The 25,420-nt window shown below is 41.5% G+C and overlaps 1 protein-coding gene across 2 annotated transcripts in view; it reads left to right on the forward strand.

Moving 5' to 3' along the window:
- IPMK (inositol polyphosphate multikinase) overlaps positions 1-25,420 on the forward strand; it is an 80,102-nt gene that overhangs the window by 10,853 nt on the left and 43,829 nt on the right. The gene's annotated exons all lie outside the window — the stretch shown is intronic.

A 25,420-nucleotide genomic window follows, 5' to 3' on the forward strand; every position in this document is an offset into this window, starting at 1 on the left:
TCAGTAAGGAAGTGGCCTGTCTTCTTGAAGGGGGAATGTTGTCTGATTCACTTAACGTTCCCTACCCATCACTGCCTGAAAAAGTTACAGTGCAGTGTCCAGGTTTAAGTCGTAAGTAATGCACCATCCATGTACAATGTAGAGACTTAGATTCAAATCCTGCTTTCCCAGTGTTGCAGGTTTGAGTGACGTTGCATTGTCAGAATTGTCAGGACATTTGTGTGTTGCCTGGATCTTGCTGTTAGTAGAGTTTCTGCTCTTTGAGTCCCAGATGCACTGTCCAGATAGGGCTTTGGGATCATGTACCTGTTCCATGGGCAACCATTCCACATATAACACTTGAAAAACAAGCAAAAAAACTTACCACCACACACACCTATTTTCTCTATTGCAAAACCACTATGTGTACTTCAGCTTCTTATTCCACCTCAGTTTCTATATAATGTCTCAAAATCCTATGTTTAGAAATGTAGTGTATATGGCCCATCCCTCCAGTTTTGGTTCATTGTTGAGATAATAATTCCATTCTCCACTGTATTAACAAACAAACAAACAAAACTTCCCTTCTAACTCGGTGAAATTCCCAATCTGTTCTGAATGGACTATGGTGAAATTTATGTACAGTCCAAATTTATTGCCTTCTTGGGTTTGCTTTATTGGTACCTCAGATAAGTGTATCAAACATAGGCTGATGTTTGTCTCCTGACCAAAGTTTTGCTATGTCTAGGGCTTTCCCTGGAGGACTTCCTTTTCATCTTCTTCTCTCTACCTCAGTTAGTTGCTCCAATCCTACTAACATGCATAGGTTGGAGCAAATTGGACAAGAGAACTTGGAAATCTTCATATGGGATCAAACCATTAGTCCATCTAGTCCAGTATCCTGTTTTTCAAAGTGGCCAATACCATAAATTTCAGGAGAGGGTTCAAGAAACCCTGTAGTGCACCCCTTTCTGGGGTACCACCTGATGTGCTAGGGTCCCACTGAGCCCACCACCTGGATTTCGCGCCCGCCCCCCTCCCCCGTGCTGCTATATCAGGCTCTCGAGCCCCAGTCCAGCACACACCGAGGTAGCAACACACCCAGCTGCGGAATCACACAAAGTCTGCGATTAGCTCTCTGTGGAAGGGCTGAGCTAGGGGAATGCCCAGCTCTCCTGAGCACACACCCTCTGGAGCGTAAACCCCAAATTATATTGTCTTGCACTGTATAGAGAGATCTGTACAGCATAAGCTCATAAAAATTGAATGTGGAGGGATATATGCACAGCTTTTTGCCCCAAGATGTGGGTTTTGAAATAAAACTGCATTTTGAAATAAAAAATAAGTTTATTGACTACAAAAGGTAAATTTTAAGTGATTATAAGGGATAGCAAACAGAACAAAGCAGATTACTGAGCAAATAAAACAAAACACGCAACCTAAGCTTAATTTACTAAAGAAACCCGTTACAAATAGTAATTTCTCACCCTAAATGTTGTTTTAGGCAGGGTACAGAGTTTCTGCAGCTTAGAGTTTCAGTTATTTCTCTTCACAGGCTAGACCCCTGTCTCAGCCTGGACTCAGTCCTTACTTTTCCCCAGCTTAGTTCCTTTGTTTCTTCAGGTGCTTTCAGCAGTCTTCCTTCTTGGGCAGGGAGGCAATAGAGAAGAGCCTTGATTGACTCACTTCCTAACCTTAAGTAGGATTTACGTAAGGCGGGAATCCTTTGTTTCCAGTGGGAAAATACCAGAAGTGTCCAAGGTGGTACTCCGTATTTTCTGTTTTGGGATTGTGTGTGTTGATACAAAATTGACTGCAATAAACAACACACTGGAAGTGAAAACAATATTTACGTATTAGTGTAACTTGATAATTGACATTATGAGACTATATTAAACAAAATCACAACAACTCTTGAGTTACAAGACGCTCAGCAGGAGCCATCTAAACCTAAATGTAAATATTTCCCTCAAGTTTCACAATGGCTATGAAGGACGTAATCCAGGCTAAGTAGTAATTCCCCAGCAAGTATAGGAGGCTGAATCCAGGTGTCTTGAAGAATGATATAATACCAAAGGATAATCTCTGCTGGGCAAGTTCCTAGACCCTGATATGAGATGTGCCATCACCACCCAAACTCTCAATTCTTCCTTGAAAATCCAGGGGATGGAAACATTCAGATATCTGAGGAAAAACTTTAAAGTATTAATTTCCATCATGCAGGATTTGTTTGTCTGTCTAGTTCCATAAACCCACATGAAAGAAGCTTGAGGACAAAACTAAGGACAAAAAGAGATCCTGAGTAGCATCACTTCTTTGTGATGCCACCATGGATGGAGTTGCTCTTTCAGGGCATTCCATGGCTACTAGTGGGGTTTTAATTAAGAACCCCAGGAAGAGGATTCACCTGCTTAACAAATCCCGGTATTGACCAAGATTTGGGGGAGCAAGCTATTTGGGAGAAACCCTGGAAGAAGCACTAATTGAAAAGGAAAAGCATGTATTACTAGTCTCCAACTATCAAGCTAAAAGTAGAGAGTGGATGGTGTTCTAGATAGAATACATTCTTTTGTTTGTGTTGGCAGAGTCACTATAAGAGAGCAAGAACAGACAATGGAGAGGGAGGAAGTAGGGGAGGCATGTCCAGATACAGTGACTTGAATGCCACCTTCATCTTAATTTGTCTATTAATATACCACCTGGTGTGTTCTGTTCCCTGTTTCTCCAAATCAAATCGTCTGGCTTTCCTGAAATCGAAGGATTTCATTTTTGTTGGCAGTTGTCTGAAAATGACCGATAATATAGCAGCTGTTCAGTGTTTTCCCCAGGATTTGAAATGGGGGGGAGGGTGTTCGAATTTACAGGGGGCGGGGTCGTGGCTGATGAGGAGTGAGACCGTCAGGTGGGCTGTATGGCACCATAGTAAAAACTAAAAAATGTTTCATGACCATTTTATTAGATTTAACTCATGTTTTAAAATCATCGCAAATTAAAGTTGGCTACTCAAGCCTTCTATGAAGCACTACATCTACATCCTTCTTGGTTTCTTATTATAATTTTGCACAACTCTGTTAATGAACTTCTTGAATGCAATGCATTCATCTTTGATGGCTTCTCATGTGTCCATTCCTTCAATTGATATGCTCAATAGTTCATTCACATTATCAGGCAGAAGGTGACTTCTTTCAGAACACAACATTCTATTCAATGATGAAAAAGAACGCTCAACTGCAGCTGTTGTGACTTGGAGTAGCAAGAGTTGAATTCCTACTACTTTCATCCTAGGAAACATAGCACAAAGATCGAGTTGAGCCACTAGTGATGATAAAAAAAAGAAGTTGAAGTTAAATCTTCATTCATTCATCCTATGAAATTCCACTCTGTGTTCAAATTATCTATTCTATCCTGAGCACATGGCAGCCCCATTGCTGGTAGTGCCTCACTCCACTCACCTGTCGGTGTTTTATAGGACAGGGATCTGCAAAAGCTACGTAGAGGTTGAGTAGAATCTAGAAGTTGCTGTTGTAGATTTTTAAGAATCCAGTCTGTGTACTTTTTCAGTTGTCTTAACAAACACTTCTTGTCCTCTTCGCTTATGAAGACATTTATATTGAATCTTTTAGTCGACTTCTGGACTGAAGTCTTTGCTTCTTCCGGTACTTTTTCAATGGATAGTTCTCTGATTGATTCAAATGTAGCTTCTATTGCTGGACAAAGGTCTACTACTGTTGTAGCAGATGCCTGGATGGCATTGTTTAATGACCCAAGTGGTTTCAACAGTAGACTTACAAGAGAGAGAATGGCAATAGTCTTCTCTGAATGTAGTAGCAAAAGTAATCCACCAGCCTCACTACTTAGATCCATCCCATCTTGGTAGATGCTTTCCAAAGCCAGTAATAATCGCTGGAGTAATTTTAAGACAACAGCCAAGGATCGCTTGTGAGAGCCAGTGGGTTTTCCCAGGTTGGACTAATTTGAACTTCAGTCCCAGTATATCTTCTATATTTTCCAAGATATTCAGTCTTTTTGGACTCTTGCTGGAAAAAAAATATATAATGAAGACATTAAATTTATAGCTTTTTTAAATGTCTGGAGATGGCCTCTACAGTGTGTGTATAGGAGAGATTAGAATTACACTTTTCTCCGAGAAAAGCTTGTACTTCACCATGTCTTCCAGAAAAGTTTGCAGCTCCATCAAACGCACAAGCAGCCATCTGGGTCCAATTGACAAGCATTTAACCCTTCTAAGATATGGGTTGTCACAGATGCAGCCGATGTGTCTTCTGTAACTTGAACATCTAGAAATGCATCTACTGGCCTGCCACTGACATCAAGATAACATACATAATGACTTAATACTTGATGCCCATTTGCATTGGTACGTTCATCAGACATGTATGCAAATTTTTTGAATCTGGTGAGAGAGTTCTTCACTTTTTCAACTTTTGAGTCTTTCACTGTTGCATCACATGCTTCTAGCCAGTCAGTTGAGTTTCCTGCAGAAAGATAGTGAGCATTTGCCAGTCTTGTTCGGAAACAGTGTTCAACTGCAGGATGAACAAGTGAAAATGCACTTAACATTGGCCTTCAGTTTGTAGAGTGTGGTATCTCTTGCTTAAATAGAAAGTATGATGCCACAGCCATGTATGTTCGCATGAACTGTGTTGTGTCTCCAGTATTCTTAACAGCCTCATTAAGTACTTCTAAAATTGGCTTTGAAAGTGGACTTATAAGGTTTTCTGCATGTTGATGCACTCCAGAGGCATGATGTTTTGCAGCCTTTTCACATAGTTTGTCAACATTGGCTTTGTTGATCGGTCTGACAAACCAAGTTCCTCCACTTTTACCAATTATAGCATTGGAAAGCTTTCCTTCTTCGTAAGCTTTTTTGCAAGAGGTGCACCAGTAGCCATCTTTTGTAACTTCAGTAAATGGGAACACTTTGACAAACATTGGGAACTGCCTTTAGGTTTTGGAGACACTGTTTGTTTCTTCAGTAGGTAGCTGTATTTGTGCTTTGGGATGGTTGGATGTAGATACACCACTTGAACTTTCAAATGACATGTTCTTAATGTTCTTCACCTTGGTTTTTGAGGCCTTTGAGTGGAAAAATTGTTGCGTTGTGTTTTGTCTCTTTCACTTTGACCTGTAACGTATAAAAGAGAGATGAATAAATTAAATGTTTTGTTAGGATAATGCAAATTTAACATAAGGATAATGCAAATTACACCAAAACATATAACAGTTCTAGATTTCTAAAACAATTTTTTAAAAAAAAATATTTAATTTAAATTGACTTTTGAAAAGTAAGCCATCCTGGGATAAGAGGGAAAGTTCTCTCATCGATCAGTAACTGGTTAAAAGATGGGGAAACAAAGGGTAGGAATAAATTATCAGTTTTCAGAATGGAGAGAGATAAATAGTGGTATCCCTGAAGGGTCGGTACTGGGACCATTACTGTTCAACATATTCATAAATGATCTGGAAAAATGGGTAAACAGTGAGGTGGCAAAATTTGCAGATGATACAAAACTATTCAAGATAGTTAAGTCCAACTGGGAATTTTCAGCTTAGAAAAGAGACTAAGAGGGGATATGATAGAAGTCTAAAAAATCTTGAGTGGTGTAAAGAAATTGAATCAGGAAATGTTATTTAATCCTTCACAAAACACAAGAACTAGCAGTCACCTAATGAAATTAATAGGCAACAGGTTTAAAAAGGAAAAAAAAAAAAGGAAGTACTTCTTCACACAACATTAAGTAAACCCGTGGAACTCTTTGCCAGGGGATGCTGTGAAGACCAAAACTATAACAGGATTGAAAAAAGAACTAGATTAAATTCCTGGAGAATAGGTCCATTAGTGGCTATTAGCCAGGATGGGGAGGGATGCAACACCATGCTCTGAGTGTCCCTAGCCTGTTTGCCAGAAGCTGGGAATGGGCAACGGGATGGATCACTTGATTACCTGTTCTGTTCATTCCCTCTGAAGCACCTGGCCTTGACCACTATTGGAAGACAGGATACTGGGCTATATAGACCATTGGTCTGACCCAGTATGGCCATTCTAATATAAAAATTAATTATAATAATAAAAATGTTTAGTACAGAAACTCCCCAACATAATGACCTCAAGATAGCAACAATGTGAGTTAACCTTGGCAAATAATGCATTTTAAAAATCTTAGCCTACTAGGAAATGTATTTATATAAGCTTCCATTCCCAGTCACAAATCTAGCATTCAGGAGCAAAGTCATTAAAACGTAGTCCAACAAACAAATGTTTATTTAACGTGCCCCTCACTTTTCCCTCCACCGCACCACGCTCCCCGATGTTGTCATTGGTCAGTGGAGACTCAGAGTTCAGAGGCTCTTTCACATGAGTTCACCTCCTAGGTGGTGGGCAAGAAGGCATCTTGCTTGTTCCTCCAGCTGCTCACTGTTTGTTCTGGCCACTGTTGTTTGTTGTCACACAGTTCACTCCGTCGCTCTGTTGCCAATGGCCCTGTGCCGCCACCTTCTGCTGCCACCTGCCACTGTGATCTTTACAAGTTGGTCTCTTGAGGTTACACCCAGCTCTCAGTGATTTCAGCTGAGCTGTCAGAGGGGGAACCTCGCTGCTAGCGCAGGCTGGGCCATCTCTTCCACAGAAATACTGTCCCACAGCAGGTCTAAGCACTTAGACCTGATTATCAGTGTTTCAGCTGTAGTGGTTACTTAACAAAACAAAAGACTGTCTATGGAGCCTAATCAGCTCTGTCTTTAAACAGTGGAGAGGGGCAGGTCAAATAGTACTTGTGACTCAGGCAGACTATCAAGCAAAACACCTGTCCCCACCCTCTCTCGATGCCCTTAGTCATCACAGGCTAAGTACAGTTCTTCTACCCTTTACTCATAAAATAAGAATAACAACATTTCATTACCCCCCACATTCAAGTGATTTGTAACCCAACTCCAGCCAAAATCTATCACTTGGGCAACACAGCTCTATTTGCTGGATAATCTAGGTAGATTAGGTGTGAATGTAAATACAATCTGGTCCTGAAGCTTTTTCCCCACAGCCCCTAGCTCATCACTAGCTGTCAGGGAGAGCTCATTTAGACTTCGCTTATAAATCATAATTTGAAATTATTAGGTTGGCCAACATCACCGAAATGAATGCACTGACATTGTCATAAAAAGCAACAGCTGTATAAGGAAGCTAGTCTATGTTCATATTTTTCAAATCTATTCTACTTTTTCAGATCCACATATTATCATATACTGTATATTCTTTTAAAGTGTGGAAATTTAAAATGAAATTGAGACATTAATACAAACAATCACTAAATTGGCAACACTGCATGTAATTAGTTCACAAAACTGGGAGGGGGGGTGTTGGGGAAATTCAGGGTGTGTGTAAGGAAATCCCTGCGACTGTTGTCTGTTTCAGTAGGACAGCAGAAGCTCCCTGCCCCTTGGGTGGTAATAGCTAATCTCCTTTGAGCAAAGAGCCAAGTGCCACTGATACAGAGTAATCACAAAATAGGAGTCTTACAGTAAACAGCAAGGCAGACTTGCTTAGTGGGACAATATTGGATCAATTAAAGTGGAACCTGCACCAAACAACAAATTTAATAGCAATAATGGCCAAGAAGGGGAAACCACAGTTGAATCTCTTCAGAAGCAGATGATAAATCCAAAGTGCCAAGATAATTTTCAGGAATCGGTGAAAATGTAAGACCTCTTTATTCAACTTCTGCCTAAATATGGATAACTAGGTTGAATTTTTTTCTTTTGATTGTTTTCCTGGAAGACCTAAATTTGGCCAGCAAGAGAGACCTTTTCAGTCCAACAATCCTCTAGTTAACAAAGTAAAACTTGGCTTGCTTGATTATTTATTTATAATTTGAGATTATTTCATTGGGTAAATCGTATTTTACTTTACTCTCTACAAGAACGTGTGTCAATCTACAAATAGTGATTATCTCTGTTACTAGGGAGGGGTAAAAATAAACTGTAACAGGAGACTGCAAGACAAATACTGAAACTGTCCGCTATAAAAGGCAATTTACTAACAGATTATCAGTAATTTTAGTTAATGGCTTACTAGACATTGCTTAAATTGATAGCTTTAAAGAATGTGTATACCAGTTTTAAAATAGTAGTGTTAACTTTGTCATGTGCTGTTAATATGTGGCTAGTATCTGCTGTAAAAACTGCAGAGAACCTCTTCCTCTTTCAAATAAATTATTTTCCCTCAGGGTCTTGTCCCCATTTTCAGACACATACTCTGGAGGCTGCATACAGAAGTGGCCCATATCTTACTGCATAGTGGTGCAGAACTATCCAGAAAGTGGTACCACTAGGAGAAAGGGAAGGAGAGCTCAATGGTTTGAGCATTGGCCTGCTAAACCCAGGGTTGTGAGTTCAATCCTTGAGGGGGCCACTTAGGGATCTGGGGCAAAATCAGTACTTGGTCCTGCTAGTGAAGGCAGGGGGCTGGACTCGATGACCTTTCAAGGTCCCTTCCAGTTCTAGGAGATGGGATATCTCCATTAATTTATTTATTTAACAAGTGATGGGGAAGGAGGGAGTGGAGAGGAGCGGGGGCAGGGCTTTGTGGGGAGGGATGATGTGGGGGCGGAGCCTCAGGGGAAGGGGTGGAACAGGGGCGGAGCCTCGGGAAGGAGTGGCATGGGGGCACAGTTCAGGTGCTGGTGGGGGGGGGGGGCCTCCACACTTCTAGGGAGCTTCTGCCACTCCTGCTTGCAGTCCTAAGTGATCATCTTCCCTCTCTCTCCCCTACCCCTCCACCCTAGTAAAGCAGCAGCTTGCTTCAGAGGATTTTTTGCTTTGCTTCTTCCAATTATAATTAGGATTCCAGTGACTTGAGGCAGCTCAAAAGAATTCTGATGGTTCACCCGCCCCCCTCAATTGCTAAAAGTCAGCCAGCCATTTGAAGGAGGTGTCTGGGTTGGAAGATTTCTGATAGAACTAACAACTAAAAGGCTTACCCTTTTTCAGGCTATGTAGGGCAAAGCATGATAAGGCAGCCTGTGTTCCATAAACTATTTTTTGCTGGTTACAGAAAATGAAGTAGATCAGGAAGGCAAAGCATCTTTTGCCACAGGTTGAATTACAGTATTTAATAAACCTAGTTAATCATTTTTACAGTCTTAGTTCAGATAACTATGCTTCCCTAAAAAAGAAATGAACAGGAGCTCTGTCACTCCATCACTGTACTAATGTACTTTTGCCCCTCTGCAATGTTATATAGAAGAAACAGTTTCAAATAATAGAATTCAAAGAATTTTCTTATCCCTTAAGATTTTATCTGGGGCATCTTGTGTCTTGCATATTTATCTGGGGCATCTTGTGTCTTGCATAAGGTTGTTGGTGGTGTGTGGTTTTTTTTTGCGGGGGGGTATGTGTGTGTGTCTTTTCGGCTGATATGTGGTTTGGTACCCTGAAGTATAATCTGTGCAGCATGTTTTTGTGACACATTGAGATTTATCTATTCATGATCATGAATGTGGTGCTGTAGCCCAAAATGGGATGGAGAGTGAGGTCAAAATGGGAGAACTGGTACAAATGAATAAGCTGCAGTAACTTGAAAATACAAAGGTGTTTTTGACCTTTTTTGGCTGCAGAACTTAAAGGTGTCCATGTAGTTCCTCTAACAGAGGCTGTTCATCATCACTCATTAGTTTCTTCTGCACTCCACACAGTCATATGTGAACATCATTTCTTTCATATAGTCGTCCGCTGAAGTGGAAGATTCCTACAAATCCCAAACCTAATGAAGAATAAAACACAAACCTCCAAAAGGAAAAACAATTAAATTAGATGAAAAGGAAGATTAAATTGAATCTTCCTGTATTAAACATACCTTAAAAAGACATGTCAACTTAAAACAAATTTCTAACAGAAGTTGTTTATTTACTATAATTAAATAGTTAAAAGTAACTAAGATTATAAATGTAATTAGAATATTTATTCTGTGTTCAGATTGATTACTTTGCATTTGTATGCTGAGAGTTTCATTGCTTCTTCTGAATATTGTTTTCCTTTTTGTGTGGGTCTTTCACGCAGTAACAGGGGATAGAAAAAGACTTAAAAAGGAAATGTTCTTGCAACACCTTAAAAATTTAACATGGGGAAACAAGGGCATGTATTTCCTTAAGCTATTTTTTTGTAAATGACTATATTTCAAGTTGTCAATATCTGTATAAGGTCCCTTCTCTCTTACTCTATCCCAAAAGCAGTGGCTATAAAACTAGCAGATCTCTGGCAACATCCATATCACCGAACATAAAATGTTTATTTTGAGAGAAGCTCTAACAGAACACATATTAAATAAAATGCTCTATCAAACTCCACTCCAGGCAAAAGACTGAGTAAACTGATGATCTTTCAGGGCACAATGCAAAGTTAGAGGTTGGGGAAAGCCAACTTCATTTGCATACTTTCAGTAGAGGGTGTCTTGCAACCAGTTCTTCAACCTCATTGCTTTATGAGGTTTTGCACAGATAAACCTGAAGGCAGCATTTGCACCTACAGGTGGAAAAAGGAATGTATTTTGTATCTATCATCTACTGAGGCAGTATGTAAAGCTACTACTTAAAGCTTTTCTAAATAGGCTATAAACTGACATTAAAAAGTATTGTCTAAAATACTTGAAAACAAAATCTCATCCATACTCCAAAGAGTGTCTCATTTCAGCCTGTTGTTTTCAGAGTTCAGTCATGTGTCCAGGTCATCTTCTTGATCTGTGTATAACCAGAGCTGCTCGTAAGGGATATGAATGTGATTGGTTAAGTAAGAAAGCTATAATTGAATTTGGGCTATTTGATTCTTAACACTCATGACCTTCTTTTCTTGTCTGGCTTGTTAGAGGTAGCCCTTTGCAGAATTTCAATTGTCTCGTCTTCATGTTCAATGCTGTGTTTAGAGAGAGACCATATTTTGCCAGTTTCAACGGAGCCTCAAGTTGGTCCCCCCCCCCCCCTTTTTTTTTTTTTCTTTTTGCATGCTCAAACATGCGTCCCAACACCTGCATGCTACTGTGTGTGTGCAGTGGTTTTAGTGCTTGAAAAGTATGTGCAGAAGTACCCTTGCATGGATGCCACTTCTTGAAAATTTGACCCCTGGTCCTTTATTCTCCATCAACAGTACAAAATATTTGTTTGAAAACATGGTAAATGAATTTTAAAACAGTCCACTCATGCTGTTGGTGCCATGCATATGCCATGTCATCAGCAAAATGTCATTGTAAACTATTTAACTTTCTCCACTAACTGTATAGAATTGCCTGAACTATCTAGTTAGAACCAATAGACCGAACAGCAGTTCATTGAAAATACAATCAGAAAACCCTCTACACCAAAACATAACAGAAGAAACTGATTTTTTAGTTAGTTTGCTAGATAACTTAAAATGACATAAGTGAGGAAAAAGTAGCAGGTAAAATAGTTCTCTAAAGGGGAAAATAGATAAATACAAGCTGTTTTTAATCAAACTATTTACATTATTAATAATAATGTGGGCCCAACAGTGTGCAATGCCCATATATCCATGATATAGTTGTACAAACATGCTCAAATTACAACCCAGATCACTGCTAATTTATCCCCTCAGTACAGTAGGCTTTGTTTAATCTTGCAAAGTCTGGAGTTTTATTTTGGCAACAGTACACTGGAGCTCAGGCTAAAATACATATTTTGATGGACAATTTTCTGTGCTGTATTAACTTGGATTATAATATGAGTATAGTTATAGTAAGACAGTTACACTGTACTTAATTTTTCTGCATCATTTTACAATGTAAACATAAGAATACATGATCCATAGTTAGAATAAGGTGTTAGTACTAAACACTAATATGCCATAGTTCAGTTAAGGCAGTACTTCATTTCCTGTTGTTGCTTTATTTATCATATGCTCTCGGTAGACTGTTAATAGATTATTGAGAAAAGTGTGGGTTGACTTAACACCACCCTTCCCCGAATCTGATTTCACTATTGAAAACATGAGGCTTCAATGGTTTGTTTATTAAATATGTAAAACATTAAAATATTTCTAGGTTTTTTCTATGCTTCCTGTAGTATAATGAACTCTTTTGTTTAATGCGGGAGCTCTACTCTGTACTGAGCTTCTTACTGACAAATTTTTTGATGATTACATATTTAGTATGACTTGCTTTTTAACTCCTGTCACTTCAATAAGTAGCTGAATTTTGGAAGCAATTTGCTAATAATTAGATGTAAAATCTTTGTTTACAAACATAGGTCTGTTAGATGACATGGCAAAACAAATAGTTTACTAACTTGATCAGCTTGAGTGTAACTAAATCCAGTTACCTCAATTTTTTTTTCTTTTTTTTCTGTCTTGCATCAGACTTTGACCAAAGTCTTGGTACTATTTTTCTTTCTTTATTCCTTCCAATGCTTTCCAACAGGATAGCACAGTTTTCTTCCTCGCCTGCAGAAGATGCCCCCAGCATGGCTATGTTGGTAAAAGCCCTATTGTAGCTGCAGTTATATCGTCAAAAGTGTTTATATTCATATAGCTTATGCCGGTAAAGTTAAACTAGCAAAACCCTCTTAGGATATACTAGTCCTAATGCAAAACACACATTGTGGTCCACCTAAAATGCTTTGACATAGCTATATCTAACGCTAAAATGACTCTGGTGTAACCAGTTCTATATATATTAGAATGTTTAAACAATTGCTACTAACATATATATCAGTAAAATTATCTAAATTGTATGGTGCACAAAAATAAATAGGCAAGACAACTTTAAAATTAATTTCAAAATAAACACACGTAAATATTTGAGAGAAACTCTAATCTTAAAGTAATATTATTGTAGTACCTTCTCTGTGTGAGTTGCCGCCTTGAAGTATAGTTTTAAATTTTGTTATAGTGTCTTCTCCATTGCCTCCACCCATCCACTCAAGCCTTTGAATTTGGCCGTGTGTGTATATATATAAAAATGAACTGCTGTGAAAGTTTACTCTGAGCAGTGTAAGTGTGGAAAGGGGTCAATTTTTATGAATTTATTGAGGTACCAGTTGGCTTTAAAAGGTGAAATCTGACAAATTACATTTTGCTGATTAAGTGTTCTGGCTAATATTAGAATGGACTCTGTGGTGGGGCGAAGACTCATGGGTGCAGCACCTCCTGCTGGTCGTCTCAGGAATTAGCTTTTTCAGCCTCTGGAGTGCTCTCTGCTGTCTGATGCCTCACCTGCCATTTGCCCCCATGTCCCTCCTGGTGCCCTTCTATGTCAGGGTGCTGCCTCCAGCAGTAATCCACTCACTCTGGGTCTCCCCTCCCAGGGGAACCTCCAACCCCCTGTCCCCATCTTGCCTTAGTGGCTACTGTCAGTCATCATCTAGCCACCACTCCTTGGGGCAGACGGCAGTCTATAAACCACTCATCATCAGGAAGGGGGGATTGGACCAGATGCCTCTGACTATTTCTGGGCCGCCCCAGTACCCTTTTGTGGGCCCTTAACTTGGCCTGGGGCTTTGCTAGGCTGGAGCTCCCCAGTTCCCTCTGCCCTTCCCCAGCACTGCTCCACCCTAGGTACCCTCCTCAGCTCCCAGGCAGCCTGGTCCTTCTCTCCCTAGAGTCGGAGAGACTGTCTTTTAGCCTCTTGCCCTCAGCCCTCTTATAGAGCCAGCTGTGGCCTGATTGGGGCGTGGCCTCACCTGTGGTGGCTGCTGCCCCCAATCAGCTGGCTTTTCCCCGCTGCAACCCTCTCCCAGGGCTGTTTCCTGCCCTTCAGAGCAGGACGGGGTCACCACCATGCTACAGACTCTAATAGGATAAACCCTTTTTATTGAGTCCAGAGAGTGTTAATTTACTGATTTAATGCGAGGTTCTTTTTAGGTCAATTTTTAATTTAAATAGTATTTCTCAAATCAGGACTTTTGGTTACTCTTAACCAATGAACAATTCTTTAATTCACCCAGATATACAGTATACAATCTCCGTGGTGAACTGTTGGTTGTACATACATCAAGTGTAGCCATGTGTTTTAGGTAGTACTGCGCACACCAATACAGTCTTGCAAGCAGTTGTCAAAGACTAAGGTTAAGGCTCAGCATTTACACTAAGGAACAATGCAAATCACCAAGACTTATTATTATTCTTTAGTATCTAGCACAGTGGTTCTCAAACTTTTGTACTGGTGACCCCTTTCACACAGCAAGCCTCTGAGTGTGACCCCCCCCCCACTCTAATAAATTAAAAACACTTTTTAATGTGACGAACTGGGCCTGTTCTCACTGTGGTCTGTGAATGCTGACAGGGGAGTGTGGCTGGGATAGTCTGCATTGGAGGATGAGAGACTGCCCGAGGGTGCATACCTGAGTGTGTAACATGAGAACCCAGGAAGGGGTTGAAGGCCAGGTGACTCCTTAGCCCGGGAAACTGAACAAAGGCGGTGGGAGGGGTCGCTGAAGAGAGTGTGTGGGAAGCAGGCTGGAGAGATGGCTGGGAGGCAGAGATGGCTCTGACCTCCCAAAGGGGGCTGGGCTGGGATGCCCTGGGACCCCAAGATGGACCTAACTGAGGGGGTCCCTGTTGTCTGTGCCTGCAAGACCTGTCTTGGACTGTATTCCTGTCATCCAAATAAACCTTCTGCTTTACTGGCTGGCTGAGAGTCGCAGTGAATCGCAGGAAGCCGGGGGTGCAGGGCCCTGAGTCCCCCAATACTCCGTGACACCCCCCCCCACTCTAATAAATTAAAAACACTTTTTAAAATATATTTAACACCATTATAAATGCTGAAGCCAAGCTGTGTTTGGGGTGGAGGCGGACAGCTCACGACACCCCAGGTAATAACCTCACGACCCCCTGAGGGGTCCCGACCCCCAGTTTGAAAACCTCTGACCTAGCACACATGTCACTTTTCCAGTATTTCTCCAAGGAGTAAGGATGTACTTGTCTTTAAGGTATTTTTAAGAGTGTGGTCCCTGCTTTTGTCATTGATTGGTCCAAAAGGAACAAGTTTAGGATTTCAAAAGCAATTGCTTAAAGCTATGGTTCAAATTTTTCTTAGGCCAGTTTGCTTGGACTTATAAAGGAGGGCATACATATAGCATTAGTTAAAATCTGGTTACTTGAGGCCTCACTAGAGACTGCAGACTTAGCAAGATAACCTTTAGTTGTTTGTATTTCTCCTTTTATTCTTTAATATCCTTGAAATGAAGTCTCACCATTTCTTATCCTAATAACCCTGGGATGTGGGGAGAGTTCTTTCCACATAGCTGGTCTGGGTGCCCATCACGCTGAGGATTCTGCAGCTTCCTTGTGGGTTTGGTCAGCTTGAGGGGTCTTGTATGGCAATCTCAGTTTTTTTATATATATGATTTCAGGGCTCATTGGAGAGGGCTACCCTATGACTTCTCTTGAACATGTGCCAATTGAAAGTATGCTTTCTCTGTTTCTCAGCTGTTTCCATTGGTATCCAGTATATGGTATTTGTGTATAACAGATTTAGTCAATCTTTTTCTTATCTGTGTTTTTTTTGGTGAGAAAAAGGTTTTAGCAGTGTGCAAATAATGAGAGGTTTTTGCCTAGTTTATTGACGATAATCTCATTTAGTCATTTTAATTTCTATTATTGGGGAGTAGAACTTTCAGTTTGGCTGATCTGTGGGTCCCTAAACAAGGTGTCTCATATGAGATGAACCATTTTCTTCTTGTCTTGACTTCCTAGGTGGATCCTATTTTGGGATGAACAGAAGTGGATATATATTTTTAGCGCAGGAGAAATTAATTATTCAAAGGTTATCTATTCTCTATACTCTTTACAGTAGAAAGTTCTCCTAAAGGGATTCTGCCCACCCAGGGGATAACTTACTTTTACTGGTTTTTGTTTAAATTGCTGTGGACAATGTAAAGGACTTCTAATGTGTTTCATGTAAGCCAGGTTATACTCCCAGTTAGTATGTCACAAATGAAACTGGGAACTGGTGTGAGGAAAAGATGAGTGGCGGGGAGGAGGATTTACTGTATTTTTTTAAATTGGGGTGGAGGCAGAGGGGAAGGGAAAGAATGGCTCAGGAGAAGATGTGTCCTTTTATCTCCCTTAGATTGTATGCTCTTTGGGACAGAGTATGTAGAGTTTTTTCCTTCTGTTTGGAAAGTGCCTAGCATGTTTTGGGTACTACTGCAATCTAAGTAGTAGATACTAATAATTTAACATATTAGATGAGTTAAAAGTAGCTTCAGGTATTATACTTGCCTCTAATACCTTGCTCCATGCTAATATGTAATATACTAACTTACAGATAGTTTGAGTGTTTGGCCAGAATGCAGACATCCTTGAAGGACCTGGACAAGAGATTCACTTCATAAGCTGTGTCTGATGATGATTATTATTATTATTTTTTTTTTAAGATGTGTCCTAAGTAAAAATCTGTGGTATGTCTGACAATATACTTGCCCCATGCAAATGTTTATGGTCTTATAATCACATTTTCGTGTGTCTTTGCTCAAATCACTTTTCTCTCCCCTCTGCTGTGTGCAGGGCTGGCTCCAGGATTTTGGCTGCTTCAAGCAGGCCCTTCCTCCCCCCCCCCCCCCAAAAAAAAAAAAAAGTCGCGATCACGATCTGTGGTGGCAATTTGGCGGAAGGTCCTTCGCTCCGAGCGGGAGTGAGGGACCATCCACTGAATTGCCCCCGAATAGCTGGACCTGCCGCCCCTCTCCGGAGTGGCCGCCCCAAGCACCTGCTTGCCAAGCTGGTGCCTGGAGCCGGCCCTGGCTGTGTGAATTATTTTGTTTAATCTTTCTCTTATAGTGATCTTAGTTGTCATTTGTAACAATAGTAATTTTTTTTTTTTATTTTTTTTTTTTTAGCACACTTATGGCTGAACTCTTGTTCAAGTGGGCTGTCTCTTTTTAATGCAATTTGTCCATAACATGGACTGGACTCTCTGAAAATTATTTGCAGTGTTGAATCTGGAGACCAGAAGATCAGCCTGAAAGTGGTGGTATTGAGGGATCTTTAAAAGACAATAAGTTTGAATGAAGGGCGATGAAGGGAAGGGGACTCATTGTTCCAACATGCTGGTTGGGGGAAGGAAAAAAGAATAAACAATGCCAAACTGGATTGGCAAGTGATATAGCACTGCCCAAAAGTTAGTTTAGAACTGGACATGCAAACCAATTGTGGGTTGGTTTGTTGTTGTTGTTGGTTTTTTTTTTTTTTTAAAGGGGGAAGGGTACAGGTTATGACTAACAAAGAACAAATTCTTGCTCCTGTTTGGAATACACACACTCTGGAGATGATGTGTTCCCAGGCAGACAGTTTGAGACTGTCTGGCCAGAATACAGACATGCTTGAAGGACCCTGACAAGAGACCCACTTTTTAAGCTGTTGGTCAGATTATTTTTTTTATATGTTTTTTAAGTAAAAATATGTGATTTGTTGCAAAATTTATTAATCTGCTAAGTAGTACCAATAGTAGTCTGAGGTATGATGTGTATAATATAATGGATTTCTTCAAGAAAATGTAGTCTGTTTGTTGTTGGTTTTTTGTTTGTTTGTTTGTTTAAAAAGACGGCTTGTGGGAGTTGGGCAGGGGGGGTGGGGTTTAAGCTGTACTAGATGTTCTCGAAGGAAGGAAAATGACGGCTGCTTCCTTAGATCTTAAGATTAGAAGTTAAATAGAGAGAGAGCTTTCGTACAGAATCAGAATTGAAGATGCTGTGATGATGACTGCATAGGCTGTTGTGGGCCAGGGAAGGGATAAGGGCCTGAAGAAGTTTATTTTGGTTACAAAGTATTTGCTGTGAGAAGATACTGTCTCTAATTCCAATGATACTGGAAAGCAGGACTCTGAAACAAGCTACTTAGTTTGTGCTGAGTAGGATGGTTTGTACCAGTGTTGAGATAGTATTTTTATTTTGTGTTAACTCATTGTCTCCTTTTTAATCTTGCACCAGTCAAGAAACTCAAACCAGCCAAAGATTGGACTGGACTCTGATCTGATTGTGTTTCTACTTATAAGATAAAGACCATTCATAATGCCTATAAAGGGATATGAGTGTTGTGAGGCTTTTCCTCTGCAATCTTATAACCCCCATTGCATGGGAAGCAAGAGGTGGAGAATAGTAAGGTAAACTATAACCAGATCAATTTGATGGGTAGTGTTTTACAACAAGTTGGTGTATATCTTTCCTGACTGTCACTTTCACTTCTAGCTCCCAGAGAAGATACTTTTCTCAGTATTGCCATTCTTGGGTTCCTGGTAACTTTGTGTTAATGTTTGGATGTGCTGAAGAGTTTTAGTGTAAGGCATATTAAACAACCCTACATGGATCAGTGTTTGGCATGCCCCTTGGAACCTCAGGCTATTGCTAACTGCTATTTACTCGTTCCCTGAGGCTGCAAGTCCTTTGAAGTGTTGCTTAATTTTCATTATGCAAAGCTTACCCCAAATTACATTTCAGATTTGTTTATGTATACACTAGCAGAGTTACAGTGCCGCTCGGAGAGCGCTGAAGAGAAACTGCTGTTGTGTGTTCACACTGTCAGCTGCCTGCACGATAGTGTTTTCACACTTGCGGCACTTGCAGCGGTATTCAGAGCGGTGCATTCTGGGCAGCTATCCCACAGTGCATCTCTTCCTCTTCTGCCGCTAAGAATTGTGGGAAGGCGGAGGAGGTTGCGGGGGATCGTGGGTCCTGTCCCAATGGCCGGTGATGCAATCCCTGTGCTTCCGTCCACATTTGGCGCCATCTTTCAATGGTTTGTGTACTGCACACTCTTGCCTCTTTGATCTGCAGGAATGGATCCTGAACTGTGGACTAGTATGCTGCTCGCTCTGACCAACACGTCATGAGTGGCAGTGGGGTTATTCCTTAAACTACAAAGGCAAGAAGAGTCCGACATTGATCTTGCCATGTGTAGTAGCTCCAACACGAGTTTGCTTGTGGCATTCACAGAAGGCTGATCACAGTGGAACATCGCTTTTGGGCTCGGGAAACAAGCACTGAGTGGTGGGATCACATAGTCATGCACGTCTGGGATGATGAGCAGTGGCTGCGGAACTTTCGGATGAGGAAAGCCACAGTTGTGGGACTGTGTGATGAGTTCGCCCAAGCTCTGTGGTGTGAGGACACGAGAATGAGAGCTGCCCTGTTGGAGAAGAGCGTGGCAATTGCACTGTGGAAGCTGGCTACTCCAGACTGCTACCGATTGGTCGCTAACCAGTTCGGAGTGGGAAAGTCGACCGTTAGACTCATGTTGATGGAAGTGTGCAGGGCCATTAATTGCATCCTGCTCCGAAAGACCGTTTAAATGCCCGCTGGCGCTGTCTATATGGGAGGCTGGACCTGGCTGATGACAATATTCCTAAAGCTGAAATAAAGTGAAAGCTTCACTCAGGGCTGGAACGCTGAGGTTCAGCGGCTGGAACTCTGAGTTTGAACAGCCAGAGACCAGGGCTATTAGAGGGGGCGCAGTGCGGGGCCATAAGGATCAGGGATGCTTTGAGGCAGCAATTTGAAGCTGAAAGCCACTAATATTTGTTGCTATGCTCAGGAGTGCAGTGCTTGTAATGCTAGGAGATCATTGTGATTGGTGCAGACGATGCACTAGGAAGGAGTAAGAAAATTTGCCTTTTGCTTTGCAGGCCTCTGTTTGCTTTCAATTAATGGAATAAAGATTGCTTTCAAACCAAAACAATTGTTTTATTAAAAAACAACCACTGTGAGCGGGAGAGACAAAAAAACATATCAGCACTGAGAGAAACTGGGGAAGGAGGATCCCAGAAGGAGGTAGGGTCCCGGGACAGTTAAAGATTCGTGTATGTCCAGGTATCGTATCCAACATTCTCCTTTTGGAGTACAGTGCAGTGGGTACTATACTTCAGCAGGGCTAAACTGCAGAGAGATGGGTGTTGAGTGCAGTGGGTACTGGTAGTCCACAGGGCTTGACTGTGATGGGGCAGGAGTGGAATGCAGTGGGTACAGACTGAGCCAGGAGATTGATAAGAGTGCGTTGACGGTGTCTGGGAGGGTGCATGGGAAAGAGTTTTGCGACAGCAGCTGCAGGGGAGGGTGGGTACGGAGCTGCTCAGTTTGCAGTGCTAGTAGTACCTGGGGCGTGTCCCCTTGGCGCTCCATTACATTTAAGAGCCGCTCCCTGGCTTAGTTCTGGTGCACTGTGTTCTCCTTTCGGTCCCTCTTCTCGCTGTCCCGCCACTCCTTCAAATTCATGTTTCTCGGCCGCGGCGTGCATCATGACCTCATACAGAAAGTTCTCTTTAGTTCTTCATGGCCGCTTTCTAATTCTGCGCAGCCGTTCAGCCAGCGATAACAAAAAGGGAGGCTGGGCTTCCAAAGTCATATCAGTGAAGCCAAAATGCAACATTTTACAGAAGCAGTATTGTTTGCAACACACAGACCACTGATTTAAAACACAGCCACAATTCACATACCTGTTACTAAGCACACATGAGCCACAAGACCCTGAAAATGGTGAGTAACTTCAGGGGCAGGGGAAATCAGTGTTCCAGGACCATACTGTATACTGGGCATGTGGCTCTTGGGGAGAGCCAGCACTGTAGCGGGGCCTTATAATTATTCCTGTCCCCACATTTTCCACAGGCTGTGTTCATTAAGGAAGAGATCTTGCTGCTGAGGATTGGTAGGGAATCAAGGAAGGGTCTTCTCCAAGACTGCGGCTTCCGCCCTGGCCCTTATATGGCTTGCCTGTGTGCAGCAATGGTCCCCCCCTTTTCCCCTGTCTCCTTCAGGGACAGCAGAGTGGTGTGGGAAAGTTACCCTTAATGGGGCAATAAACAAAGCAGCTCTGCCAAAGAACCTGCAGCAGCGGATTGCCCAGTATCTCCATGAGAGTTTCCTGGAGATCTGAGGCAGATCTCCTGTGAAGTGAGGGAGTCAATGAACACCCTGTTCCATGGCTCAGACTAGGCATGTGGTGGTATGTGCATCACACAGACACAAGCCTGCATTCTACAACTCTCTTGCCCCCAACAACTCGCTTCAGTGATTCCCAAAGCCACTTACCAGGGGTATCCTCTCCTGTTTATGCTTTGCCAAGATCTGACAGCTGTGACTGGCTAACCTCTTCCAGGGTAGAGAAGAGCTCCTGGCTGCATGCATCTCTGAACTCTGAGTTGTTCTCTGCCTCTGGGTCCCCCTTCTCCACATCGTTGCCCAAGATTTCCTCCTCCTGGCTCGGTCCACTCTCGACTGACACGTGAGACACTGAAGTATCCACAGTGGCCTTCGCAGTGGGAGTGGGGTCGCCACTGAGTATCGCATCGAGCTCTTTGTAGAACCGGCAGCTCATGGGCACATCACCGAAGCGGCAGTTTGCCTCCCGCGCCTTGTGGTAGGCATTCTGCAGTTCCTTCACTTTGACCCTGCACTGCAGTGTGTCCCGCTCATGGCCCCTTTCTGTCATGCATCGTGAAATCTTTCCATAGGTATAATAATTCCTACAGCTGGAGCGCAGTTGAGACTGGACAGCTTCCTCTCCCCAAATGCTGATGAGGTCCAGCAGCTCGGCATTGCTCCAAGTGGGGGATCGCCTGGTGTAAGGAGCAGGCATGGTCACCTGGAAAGATGCACTGAGACCACTTCACACATCACCAAGCAAACAGGAAGAGGACTTTCAAAATTCCAAAGGAATTTACGGGCTGGGGATGACGGTTGGTCACCTGAGGGCAGGGCAGTAGCGTTCAAATCAATGACCAGAGAGGTGAGAACAGTATGGTGGGACACCTTCCAGGGGCCAGTCACAGCGCTGTAATTGACCAAGGTATCTACACTGGCTGTACGGTGCTGTTCCCCCAGCGCAGAAAGCTGTATGCCTCTCGTTGGGGTGGGGTTTTTTACAGCGCTGCAACTGTGCAGTTTTTGCGCACTAATCGGTTTGGTAGTGTGTACACCTTGGGAGTTACAACACAGAAAACTGCTTTACTGCGCAGAAACTTGACAGTAGACAAAGCCTTGGTATTTTGTTGGTTAGAAAATTGACTGAAATGTCTTTATATAAAATCATGTTCTTCCTGTCTGATATCAAACTGAAACTTCTATCTAGTTTAATAGGCACCAGCAAAGCAATACATCTTTAAGAAAAATGAGTTTGGAAGTATTAGAGACTTTCTGAAATCCACTTCCATAAGATGTTTTACAAAGTAAACTATGGAAATGTCAAATAGCAGCTGTTGAATTTAGTAGAAAAACTATTGCTTTATTGCAACTTATAGTATAGCTGTCTTTGTCAGAAGAGTAATTTTATAATATTTACAAGGCCCAGTTTTGCCCAGCAAAAAGATTTTACACAATTGTGGGAGTGGGGAATATCCTGAGAAATTAAGTGCAATTTCCCTTTAGTCTCAGACATAAGTATCTTTTTTGCTAGAGTCTGGAAGTTTACATACAACTATATTTTTGATATTTAAAATAATTGTTTCATAATTCTTTATAAATATTCATGAACTCAAAGTTTTGTAATTGTTAACTTCCTCAGTAGTTGAATGACTATTCTGACATTTGTTTACTGAGGTGTGTTGAGAAATATTAGAATAGTTGGCTACAGGGAAACCTCGTCTGACTTTTGACTTGTGACATGAATATATTTCCACATTATCCTGTGACAGTCACATGATACTACTTAAGAAGTTGTGAAATCGAACAGTTAAAAGTTAGGAAATTTTAGATTTACAGTTGCTGTTACAGCCTTAATTCTCCCCCACCCCACTCGTTTGTGCTTATATCTCATGCACTGCATGAGGCCGTGGTGCTGTGGGAAATATAAAGCATGTTCATATAACTGAAGGCTTTATCATAATGCATTTCCACAAAGAGGCAGAATTAAAGCTGCATATGCAGTCATAAATCTGGCATTTCCTAGCTTTTAAATGCATGACTTTACAACCTAATGTTCTTTTTAAAAAAATTATTATTTACAACTATAACAACATCCCATCATGCATTATCGGAAGTGTCTGAACCCTGAACCTTCAGCACTGTAGGACAGATTTCAACCACTTAATTTATAGGACAAGCTACAATAGCTGGCAGCAGAGAAGTTTGAGGGGAGTGGTCTTGGTGAGCCTGGTCTTATTCTTTCTCCTTGTCTCATTCCCTGCACATTTATCTTTGTTCTCAGTATTGCTAAAAAGTACTTTAAAAACCATATCAATTGCACTGCACATGTTCATAATGCAATTTCAAAACATTTGAGATTCTGTCAAATGACTAGTTTCACCAAAACCATTTAAAGGCTCTGTTATAGTAAAAACTAGTTTTCCTTCTAAAATTCAGTGTTTTCTCTGCTCCAAGTCACTTAGATGCATTAAGCTGTTTATAAAAATTCTTACAATTTTTAATAGGAACTAGTGTTCCCTGCCTCACCCACACCCTCTCTTAGTCAAAAACAGATGAGTTGTTTGGGCTCAAACTCCCTCCCTACCATTTCCCTCCAAAAAGGTATTTTGGGGCAGACACCAAACATCCAATTTATAGTTTTAAACCTGGACTACCATTAGATTCGATAGCTTTCATTTGTGCTATCTGAAAAATATAGCTCATGGTATGTGGCATCCATACCTACGCCAATATGAACTGGCGTAAGTTTGTTGTGCAATTTTTGATTGATTATATGAAGATTTTACAAAAATGTGTTTGACTTTGTGCTACTAATGGGCATATTTTTGGAATTTGCATACACGTGTTACACAGAATGGTGATAACTTGAAAAAATTAAAAATGATTGCTTTAAAAATTGGATTTTATTAATGTGACATTACCCAGGGTACAATCTGGACTGAACAGCTGTCCCCTCAATTCTCCAACCTGGGGTGCCTTTTTTACACTGCTTTACTGTGAGAGCACCACTCCTGGTCTGCTCATACACAACCTCCAGCATTAAATTACTTCCTGCTGTATTGTATGAATGCTATTGCCAGGCGCTCTTAAATTACACTGCAGAGGAACATCAGCATATTCCCAGTCCCAGACTTTCCCCCAGAAATGTGTATCTTGTACTATCCAGCCCCCTCTAGGACAATACAAGCTCATATAAAGTCTCACCTGGCTGAGGGGTCTGCTTGCCTTTTTGTTTCTGAGGAACTGGTTTGTGGCTGTTTTTGCAAACTTGGAACATGTCTCTCTAATATTGTACAGTAGAATCTTTATGTGGTATGTTGCCACACACATTTTACCAAGGTAGTAACGATCAGCCAGTTATGAGTTTTCAAATGATACCTCACAAGGCATGCTTTGTACAACATTTATCATAGTCTTGTAAAAGGAGTGAACATAAGGTGCAGACTGTCACCGTGAATGAGTGATGTACTTACTTAGGATTACGTGTTTAGAATAAGCAGTAATCTTTGGGTTCCAGGCAAGACTTACTGATGGTCCATGTTTCCAACTTTTGTAGTTATTGTGCACACAGCATGTATTGCTTAATGTTGCATTAACGGTAATGCTATTTTATGAGCCTAAGGGGTGACAGACCTGTCCTCGCTTACAGACAGCCCCCCAACCTGAAGCAAATACTCACCAGCAACCACACAACAAAAATACTAACCCAGGAACCTATCCTTGCAACAAAACCCGATGCCAACTCTGTCCACATATCTATTCAAGTGACATCATCATAGGACCTAATCACATCAGCCACGCCATCAGGGGCTCGTTCACCTGCACATCTACTAGTGTGATATATGCCATCATGTGCCAGCAATGCCCCTCTGCCATGTACGTTGGCCAAACTGGACAGTCTCTACACAAAAGAATAAATGGACACATATCTGACATCAGGAATCATAGCATTCAAAAACCAGTAGGAGAACACTTCAACCTCTCTGGTCACTCAGGAACAGACTTAAAGGTGGCAGTTTTGCAACAGAAATGCTTCAGAAACAGACTCCAAGGAGAAACTGCTGAACTTGAATTAATATGCAAACTAGATACTATCAATTTAGGCTTCAATAGAGACTGGGAATGGCTGAGCCATTACACACATTGAATCTATTTCCCCATGTTAAGTATCCTCACACCTTCTTGTCAAACTGTCTGAAATGGTTTCAGAGTAGCAGCCGTGTTAGTCTGTATCTGCAAAAAGAACAGGAGTACTTGTGGCACTAACAAAGTGCTTGTGGCATAGAGACTAACAAATTTATTTGAGCATAAGCTTTCATGGGCTACAGCCCACTTCGTCAGATGCATGCAGTGGAAAATACAGTGTGAGTGTGTGTGCGTGCGCGCGCGCGCGCGCACACAGACAGAGAGAGAGAACATGAAACAGTGGATGTAACCATACACACTATAAAGAGAATGATCAGTTAAGGTAAGCTATTATCAGCAGGAGAGAGAAAGAACTGTTTGTAGTGGTAATGAAAATGGCCCATTTCCAGCAATTGACAAGAAGATGTGAGGAATTGTGTGTGTGTGGG

This window comes from Trachemys scripta, chromosome 7 (genome assembly GCF_013100865.1).
Source record: "Trachemys scripta elegans isolate TJP31775 chromosome 7, CAS_Tse_1.0, whole genome shotgun sequence".
NCBI lineage: Eukaryota > Metazoa > Chordata > Testudines > Emydidae > Trachemys > Trachemys scripta.